The following is a 10,334-nucleotide window of genomic DNA, read 5'->3' on the forward strand; positions in this document are numbered from 1 at the left end:
GTGTTCTTGTTTGGTCATGTCAAAAGAGACTGTAATAGCTGTGAGATCACAGGGAAAATGATGAAGGATTGATGAAAGTGAAGTAAATTGGTTTCAGTATTGGCCTGTCAGTAGAGATGAATCAGGATACAGCAGACTTCTCTTTTAAATATTTTTTCCAAAAAAAAAGAGAATTTTATCCTTGAAGCAACTACTTTCTCCACCTTATCATTGATCTTATTGTTAATATAGAGTTACAGCTCAGGAAATTGTAGAAACTAAGTGTACATTTCAAATGTTTTTTTAGTTAAATGTACTTGGCATGTGTTTCAGTGGGAAAATCAGAGTGCTTGCACCCTTCCTCTTCCCTAAATTGATAAAAATTTGGAAATGCATTATTTAATAAGCAAAGTATACCCTCCATACAAAAAAAAAAACCTAGATAGATACCTAACCATGATTAACTTGTTAGTTTTAGGTAAAAGAAAATAGCAAGAAAAATCAACCTCTAAATTTTACTCTTTGCTTTAATTGGCTAAATAATAGAAAATATGTTTTTATTTCCTTCAACTAGCTCTACAATTCTGTTGTCATTCTCTTTGTTTTCTGTTGTTAGTGCTAACCCAAGAAGAAGATATAAAATAAACAAATCTAAGTTCCTAACCTCTTACCAAAGTTTATTAAATCTCTCAAAATTAACAACCAGGTTGTGCTCGAATTAATAAGCTAAAAAGAATATGTGGACTTTCGTTTTTCAAAAGGAAGCATTTTGAGAAAATATACATTACAAAATAGTTTCTGAGTGATTTGTTCCTCAAAGAAATTTGTTTTTTCTACTTTGTCACTGATTTACAGCTTTGCATAATTCAAATTTTTTTCTAGATTTATTGAGGTATAATTGACAGTTAAACATTGTATATGGTTAAGTGTACAACTTGATGATTTGATATGCATATATATTGTAAAATATTCACCACTATTTTGCTAATTAACATACTCATAACTCACATAGTTACTATTTTTTTATGTTTTGTGTGGTGATCTAAAGATCTACCCTCTTAGCAGATTTCAAGGGTACAGTACAATATTGTTAATATGTCACATCGTTGTCCATTAGATCTCCAGGACTAATCTTTCATAACTGAAACTTTGTAGCTTTGCTTACTTTTTAATCTGTCAAAAAATTTTTTTTAAGAATTTTTAAATTTTTCTGAGGCCAGGGGAGTAAGATAGCTATATGAAATGGGAACTTTAAAACTGAATCAGGCTTCACTGGCCTTCTATGTGCTAAAGATTTAACATATAATGGTCTTTACTAAAAGGCTATGTGGAAAGATGGAAGAGATTAATAGTTAATCACACTGATAAAAATTCTATTTTTGGCTTTATTTTACATAAGAAGTCCAATTCTTAAGATTTAATTAAATTGTCCCATGTTTTACTTTAATGTGTGAAATTTTCCAAGTGTGTAATGATAGTGATCATTTGACATAAAGAAGAAAGAGTCTTTTTTCCTAGGAGCTGTTCTAAAAAAGTGCAAACCAATTTCTCAGAAGAGTAAAGAATCTGACTAGTAGTGAAAAGTCTGCCCTGCTGAAACCATGCTAATTAGTACTTACTTCACCCATCTAATGTTATCTTAACTCCAAAACACTGAAGTGGATTGACTCTAAAAAAAAAAAAAAAAAAAAAAAAAAATGTGAATTAAATAAGAATGTACTCACCACTCATTTTAATTCTATTGGATTTGGAGAATTGATTTATGGCAATTTTGAGCAATTGCCCAATTTAAGGGGAATTATTTCAGATAGTGTTCACTGTAATTTTAAAGTTCCTGTCTTTTCTTGAGGTTACTACATCATTGATAGCTGAAATTTTTCTCAGAGCTGTTCCATTGCAAATAAACAATTTGAGCTTCACTTTATTATTTATAACTCAGTGATGTCAGGAACAATGAAAGAGAATTCATCTACTTGGCAGATTTCATAGAAACATGCATTTATGAAATACTGATGTTATATCTGTACTGTATAATGGCAATATGTACTCAAGAATAACCTATTTGGAAGACTATTGTATTATAATCTCAGTCCTCGGGGGAGTTATTTAATCAAAATAGCTCTGCTTAAGTGCAGTACAAGAGGAGACATAAAAAAATGTCAGAGGATCAAGGAGAGACAAAAGACTAGAAATTGTAATACTAAAAGTAATTTAGTGCCTTGAGGAATGGTAATATTTTTTTCGTGAAGTGGAAAAAGCACTGATAAGTCAGGAATGTCAGAGCTCCTACTGAGGTCTCGGTGAATGGCAAAATAAATTCTCATACCCATGAACAACTAAACACCTAGATAAAATATGTTAAGTGAAAATGGAAATGTAAGTCACACTGTGCTTCTTAATAATCAGTGTTAGTGAAACACTAATTGGTATCATATGATTATAAGCAACCATATTGGATCTTACTCCTCTACCTTCTTAACTCTTTTGTACAGCACAACTTCAAGTAGGCTTTCCAGTAATTCTATGAGCTAAATTCTAGCAATCCTCATGAGTTATAATAAAGAGTTAAAGAACATAGTGTCCTTGAATAATAAATCATGTGTGAAGATATACACTCTTATCTGTGGAAATCTATGGTAATTACTCTATTAATGAGTACTATGTGTTTAGCTAGCATGCCTAATTATCTTAAACTTTGATTATTGAGGATAAAACAATATAGGAGGAACAGAATGTTATAGAGAGTTTTACTTCTATTTATTTGTTTTTGTGTGTGAATTCATTGTCACCTTTCTCCACTGTAAATGCATCACATCAAAGTTGCCTCCAAACTGTCTTTACAGGGTTTTCCTCCTGTAATCCAATACCAGTGATTTTTTCCTCCTCTTTGGTAGTCAGTGCTTTGGCATTGTACAATTATTGATATTACCTTATTAATCTTTTTCAAAGCATTCCAGCTTATAGTACATGACCATGCATGACCATCTTAAAATTTGTCATCTGCTTCAAAGTAATCAAGGATAATACTTTGTTGACCTTCTCTGTCTCTAGCATTAACTATTATTACTGAGCCATATATTTCTACTAATACCTCAGGATACTATTGGTAGTAGGTGGGTTATAAAACATAAATTATGAATACAAATTTGATCCTGTATTTCTGTCAGGGCTTAATTGCTTGGTGTTTGAGAAATCACTTGCTTCAATATATTTCATATATTCTCCCATCGTTGCTCTGAGTTCAAGAGTATTACCCACCGTACACGCCGATCAGTGTGTAGACTGTTTCAACCAAACATGATTCAAAACTTACCTCTTATGAGATCACCCCACAAGCATGGATGGTCCTCTTTATGACAAAATCCACCTAGCACTGATCTACTCCCTTTAGATATACTTTCATATTTAATTGTTTTCAGGAAGACTTACCATTTAATTCAAAATGATTTTAAATGTCAGTGATAATGATTAGTAATGGATAGCATTTTTGAGCATTTGCTAAATTCCAGACACAGTGTTAAGTGCTCTATATGAAATATCTCATTTAATGCAGTAAAACTAAGAGGTAAGGATAGCAGGATAGCTCTATTAATTTTTTTTTTTTTTTTTTTTTTTTTTGCGGTACGCGGGCCTCTCACCTCTGTGGCCTCTCCCGTTGCGTAGCACAGGTTCCGGATGCGCAGGCTCAGCGGCCATGGCTCACGGGCCCAGCCGCTCCGCGGCATGTGGGATCCTCCCGGACCAGGGCACGAACCCACGTCCCCTGCATCGGCAGGAGAACTTTCAACCACTGCGCCACCAGGGTAGCCCAGCTCTATTAATTTTTGACAGATAACATAGAACTGGTTTCTAAATCATGTTTTAGAATACCATAGTTGTTGGCCTCTAGGAAGAAATTTGAGCTCAGTTCATGTATTATTCTCTCTAAAAGGCCTTCCCTAACGACTCTATACAAATACCATCTCTGCCATTATCACAGCCTGTCTTTTTTGGCACATGGTAGCTACAACCTACCTACCTGTGGACAGTGAAATGTGATTGAATTTTCTATTTATCACTTAGTGGGATAGTCTAAAACCAGTGTGAGGTTGGCTTAATCCCTGTTTCCTTACCATATTGGCAGGCGGTGTGTCTGATGGTGGAGGCTCCATCAGGTCCTAGAGTGAGGAAACATGGATCAGAGCCCTTAGCCAATGTGATAAATAAAGCTTTATTATAAGCTGCCACAGTGTTGGGGATTCTTTTTAGAAACCAGAGCCTGATTGTACACTATTAATTCACGTATTCATTCAATCAACAAACATTTTTGTGTACCTGCTATGAATTAGGAACTGTTCCAAGCACTGAGAAAATTATAGTAATCAAAACAAAAACCCATGCCTCTCTGAAGCTTGTTTTCAGGGAAAAGACAGATAATAAGGAAAACAAAAAAAGAGAAAACTATTTTTTTTTAACTGTCTGTTAATGGTGATATAGTGCTGTGGGAAAAAATGTGAACTTGTCATAGGGAGTGATGCAGGTTAAACTGTGTGTTCAAGGAGTTAGTTGCTGATAGAGTGATATTTGACCAAAGGGCTGAAAGATGTAAGGAAGCCTGGCGTATAGTTATATTGAAGAAGCACTTTTCCAGGAAAAAGGGACAAACTTCTGTCACTAAAGAACAGTAAGGAGGCTAACATTTGTGACAAAGGGGAAGTACAATGACGGCAAGACCATAGAGGCAGAGAAGGGTCTTGTGGGCTCTTCAGTTTTCATCTGGCATAACTTGCTCACTGTGAACAGTGCATGGTTGTTGAATAAATGAAAGAAAAATCTCCATAATGATAAGAGTTAAGTATTCCACCACAAACCAAAAGAAAAACTCAGTTGAACTCACCAGGTCTACATCAAACAAATGCAGGTACTATTAACAAGTATTTGCACAGGTAGGTATATTCTAATAACACCTCTTATTGGTTCAAAACCTTACTGAAAGAAAATTGAAAAAAAATAGTGATATCTATAAAAATGTGTTTCATTAGTTTTAACTTAGCCACCTATGATAAAGAACCACTGGCTAATGTTTTAGTTACAGGAATAGATTTTTTCCCCCAAATAGCTTCCCAAAAGTATCTTTACAAAAATTGTCCTAGAAGAATGAGATTATTGATAAACATTTTGTACCAAACATCCCATGATTATTCTTAAAAGTAGCCAGTTATGCTTTGAGATATTTTCTTTCATGATTCTTAACTCAACATCTTTGTTTCAGTTATCTAATGTTGTGTAACAAAACATCCCAAAACTTAGTTTATTATTTACTCACAATGTGTGAGTCAGAAATTTGAGCTGAATTCAAGTGAGCGTTCCTTCTACTTGTTTATGAGTCCTCAGATGGAATGGCTCCTGATTTTCCACATGCCTTTTCATCCTCTAGATCCTAGACTAGTCCTTTTTAAATGATTGTAGAAGCATTCAGAAGTTGCTGTTTAGAGACAATTCTTCACGAATCCCTCACATTTCTACATGGCTAGGCATTTATGGACAATTTAAGAATGTTTGTATAAGGGGTTATAGCAAGCCAGTACTGTGTTATCAGGGAAGACTTTCTTATATTCCAAAGTAATAAATACAATGTCTCCTTTGGAGCAAAGTTTAGGCAAGTTTTTTACCATCACCTTATGGGATCAGGGGTTTCAAAGCTGGACACAGAGTAGCTGTGTGTTCAGAATTCACCTAGGCCCATGTCAAATCACCCCTGTGGGACCTGGAAGGTAAAAGAGATCAGTGAGAGCATGAAGTTCAAGCTGCCTGCTACACTAGAAGTTATAAACTATGCAAAACCATTTGATCTCGTTGTCTTCTTACTAAGTCTGTGGAAGTGTGACAAGTTGACCTAGTAGCACCTTGCAGTTTAGGGACTACTTGATTGCAAGCCTTTCCAAATAGTAGACTTGAAAATAAAAACAGTGTCAGGGATTCCCTGGTGGCGCAGTGGTTGAGAGTCCGCCTGCCGATGCAGGGGACGCGGGTTCGTGCCCCGGTCCAGGAAGATCCCACGTGCCGCGAAGCGGCTGGGCCCGTGAGCCATGGCCGCTGAGCCTGCGCATCCGGAACCTGTGCTACGCAACGAGAGAGGCCACAGCAGTGAGAGGCCCACGTACCACACACACACACACTTTTGCCGCATTCTATTGGTCAAAGCATGTCCCAGGGCCATACCAGATTCAAACCTTGAGGGATTAGACTCTGTACTTTGATGGGAGGAGTGACAAAGACACATTAGAAAGGCATATGTGTAATTGTAGAATTCTCACTTTCTTCTGTGTATCTTGTAACCTCTTGTTCATAATTTTTATCTCTTTGAATCTGTAAACTCATAATTCCTTAAATTTATATTTATTCTCCTAATCTTCTCTTCAGCTCTGTCTAATCTGCTATAAACAAGTTCACTGAGATTTCCAGCTTTTTACAGAAGTGTAACAAATACATTAAAAAGTGCATAAATCACAAGTATAAACAGCTTGATAAATTTTCACAAATTACCAACAGCCTTGTAAGTAGAATCTAGATCAAGAAAGAAAATATCACCAGCGTTCTCAAAACCTCCCTTATGCCCCTACCTAGTCACTACATACTCCCCAAGGATAAGCAATAGTTTTGCTTGTTTTTGAACTTTATGTATGAATGGAGTCATATGTATGTATTCTTTTGTGTCTTTCTAACTTAGCTCTACATCACGTTTGTTAGAATCATCTATGTTATGATTCAGTTCACATTCTCTGAACACAATGCTATTATGTTAGAAAATAATATGTAAAAGTTAAGATTTTTAAAAATGTATTTTTAAAATTTAGAACGCACTAATAAATAATTTATATCAAATAAGAAAGAACCCATATTTGAAATTAGAAAATATTTATACTTAAATATGTAAAAATTATTACTTCTCAAAACTTATGAGATGAAGCTAAATTGTTATTATAAGAATTTAAATATGTTAATATATAAGAAAAGAAAAATAGCAGCCAATTAAGTAGCTTAGCATCAAACTTGACAATTAGTATACGATTAATAAAATATCCCCCAAACAACTATAGAAATGGAAAAAAAAGGGTAGAAATAATATAGACATACAGACATAAAATTGTTAAGATTGTCAGAGACAAGTTTACTTTTTCTCTTCAAAAATTAATACATTTAAAAATATCTACCAAAATTAATGAAAAAAAAATTGATTAGTTACAAAAATGTCCCAGATCCTATATGCTTCCCTGTAACTACTCCTTTGATAATATAACATTGTAACTTTAAAAGAGTTGTACCTTATTTCCTGATTCTTTTAATGTGGGTTGGCTTTGTGACTTGCTGTGGTCAATAGAGTATGAAAGAAGTGCCAGTATTCCATTTCCAAACAAGATGTCAAGAGTCCTTTAGTGCCTATGTTCTCTTTTTTCTGTGACTCCACTTTGAGAACAAGTACATGCCAGCTAACTTGCTAAAGAATAAGAAACCAAGTGAGGAAGAGCTTAGTCCTCGTTATTGAGTCCAGCCAGTACAAACAGAAACACCTAGTTGTCTGCTGCTAATCACAGACGTGCACGTGGGTATCTCTAGGCCCTTGGAGACCAGATGCTCCGCTAGTCAACACACACACATGTGAACTTAAAAGAGCTTATTGTTTTAAGCATATAGGTTTTGTGGATGTTGGTTACACAACATTATGGTAGCAGTAGATAACTACACAGAACCCATTATAATAGCATATTATGTATTTCCAAAGAATATATTTTATAAATTAAAAAACCTCTTCTTAATTTTAATAATGTTGATAAGTAATAAGCAAGCAATAAGAACTATAGAAATAAAATAATTTATTATTATTATTATTTTAATAAGATGAAAAGATACGTTAACTCAGGTTAAGTTTAAAAAGGTGTTGTGGACTTCCGCCCGGCTGCAGGTCGCCTAGGAGGTGAAGTCAGGGTGCGCATGGTGCGGAGCTCTAGCCTCGGTGCGCTGGGGCCACATGAAGAAAACACCTCAGGCGAGCCCAGCGCTCTGGGAGGGCCCCGACCCTTCCTCTCTTGGGCACGGGGGTCTTTTCCTGTGGAGGCTGGTACCTCCTCTCACCCCGGGCTGCCTTCCCTCCATCCACTCCAGGGACCTCACCCTCAGGGAGTCAAGAAGAAAACCTTCACCCCAGACATAAGTTGGAAGATCAAGGAAGAGCCCAAGGAAGAAGTAACCATCAAGAAGGAAAAGCGTGGGGCTTCCCTGGTGGCGCAGTGGTTGGGGGTCCACCTGCCGATGCGGGGAGTGCGGGTTCGTGCCCCGGTCCAGGGGGTTTCCTGCGTGCCGCGGAGCGGCTGGGCCCGTGAGCCATGGCCGCTGGGCCTGCACGTCCGGAGCCTGTGCTCCGCAGTGGGAGAGGCCACAGCAGTGAGAGGCCCGCAAAAAAAAAAAAAAAAAAGAAGGAAAAGCGTGAAAGGGATGGAGGCCGACAGCGAGAGGGCCATGGACAGGGCCGGGGGCGCCCAGAAGTGTTCCGTTCCCACTCCCATCTTTGAGCAGGGCCCAGCTGAAATGATGAAGAAAAAGGGAAACTGGGCTAAGACTGTGGATGTGTCGGACGTGGGGCCCTCTCACATCAACATCAAAAAGGACCAGAGGGAGACAGATGAAGAAACAGAACAGATCCTGTGCATGCTGGGGAAGGATGATTTCATCGAGGACCCTGGGCTGAGGAATGACACTCGAAATATGCCTGTGCAGCTGCTTCTGGCTCACTCGGGCTAGCTTTTAAGGAAGAGGATGAAGAACCAGATGTTCAACCTTGGCTCAAGGAAGAGGACATGGAGGTGTGAGGGGCCTGCTGTGAAAGTGAAAGACAATCCACGAGCCACGAGATGAGAAGGAGGAGGCCAAGATGAAGCCTCCCCCCAGAGCAGCCAGGAAGAGACCCGGCCTCCCGAAGGATGTGTCTGTGGCAGAGCTTTCAGGAAGCTGAGCCTCATTCAGGAGGAAGAGCTGCTGTTCCTGCAGCTGCAAGACTGGCTCCCCAGCCAGCCGCCTACTCCAGACGTCGAGCCTACCAAATCAGAGGTGCAGAGCAAGGACGGACAGATGGTGGTTATAAAGCAGGAGAAAGACCGAGAAGCCAGGCTGGTAGAGAATGCTTGTACCCTGACAGAGGGTCAGGTTGGCAAGCTGCTCATCTGCAAGTTGAGGAAGGTGCAGCGCCTCCTGGGCAAGGTGACTCTGGACGTGACGATGGGGACCACCTGCTCTTTGCTTCTGTCCTGTCTGTAGGCCTTGGAGACAGTAGGATGGGTGAGATGACAGTCCGGGGACACGTAAAGCACAAACTTGTATGCTCTCCCAATTTTGAATCCCTGTTGGATCACAAACACCGGTAAAATAAGCAGACGGAGGATGGTGGTGGCCGTGCTAACAGCGGCTGCTGCCTGCTCCAGACGTTGTGATCTAAAATCTGTTCGACCCAGAAGGGGCCTTTTTAGCCCTTCCACTCCAGCCGCTGTCCCCGTTTTGTCCACAGGGCCCACGTGGCTCCCTCCCACAGCAGCTGTGAACGGCGCGAAGACCTTCCCACAGCACCGAAACCGCTTGCTGCTGGGCATCTTGTCCCTGCTACTTATTTTTATAGTTATGTTTGGCTCTTCAACTGACTGCATCCTCCCCAGGTGGAGAGGGGACGGCCTGTGGGAAAGGATGGGCTCCTTCTCTTGGTGACATCTTGATTCTCAGGGAAGAAAATGGAAAGATGGCTGCTGCAGCTTTTGCTTCCTCCTTCCTCCTGAGAGGCGGCGCCAGAGAGAGAGCAGGGACTTGAGTCTGAGACTTAGTCGCAGCTCTGTCTCTTACCAACTGTGTGACTGGACAAACTACCTAACCTTTCTGAGCCTCATATTCCTCTTCTGACAAAAATGAGGGTGATACCTACCTTACAGGGTTGGTGTGATGATGAAATGGAATACTGTCAATGAAAAATCCTTGCACAAGGCCAGACATACAAAGTTGCCACTCAATTAACGTTAGATTAGTTTCCCGAAAAAAAAAAAAAAAAAGGTGTTGGGATATCTGTAGTTAACACTTAAAAATATTCATAGAAAATTTCTTCTATTGTAGTTTACTTAAAATCAAGATACTGAGCAGTAGAATGACATGTTGGAATTCATTGCTGGGATACGTAATTGCTATATATTTGAAATATTTCATATCTCAGGGAGTTAAAAGAAATTTAAGAAATGGTGTGTTTTTGGTCAAAGGTAGTAAAAAAGTACCAAAAAATTAAAAACTGTGTCTTTGTAGTACTGTCTAGGCATGTAGTTTGCAGCCCAAATAACCAAGGTCTC

The 10,334-nt window shown here is 38.8% G+C and overlaps 1 pseudogene; it reads left to right on the forward strand.

Moving 5' to 3' along the window:
* Window positions 1-8,544: 8,544 nt before the first annotated feature.
* Window positions 8,545-9,377, forward strand: LOC131758184 (DNA-directed RNA polymerase III subunit RPC4 pseudogene; annotated as a pseudogene).
* The last annotated feature ends 957 nt before the right edge of the window (window positions 9,378-10,334 follow it).

The sequence above is a fragment of the Kogia breviceps genome, chromosome 6, assembly GCF_026419965.1.
Source record: "Kogia breviceps isolate mKogBre1 chromosome 6, mKogBre1 haplotype 1, whole genome shotgun sequence".
Taxonomy (NCBI): Eukaryota; Metazoa; Chordata; class Mammalia; order Artiodactyla; family Physeteridae; genus Kogia; species Kogia breviceps.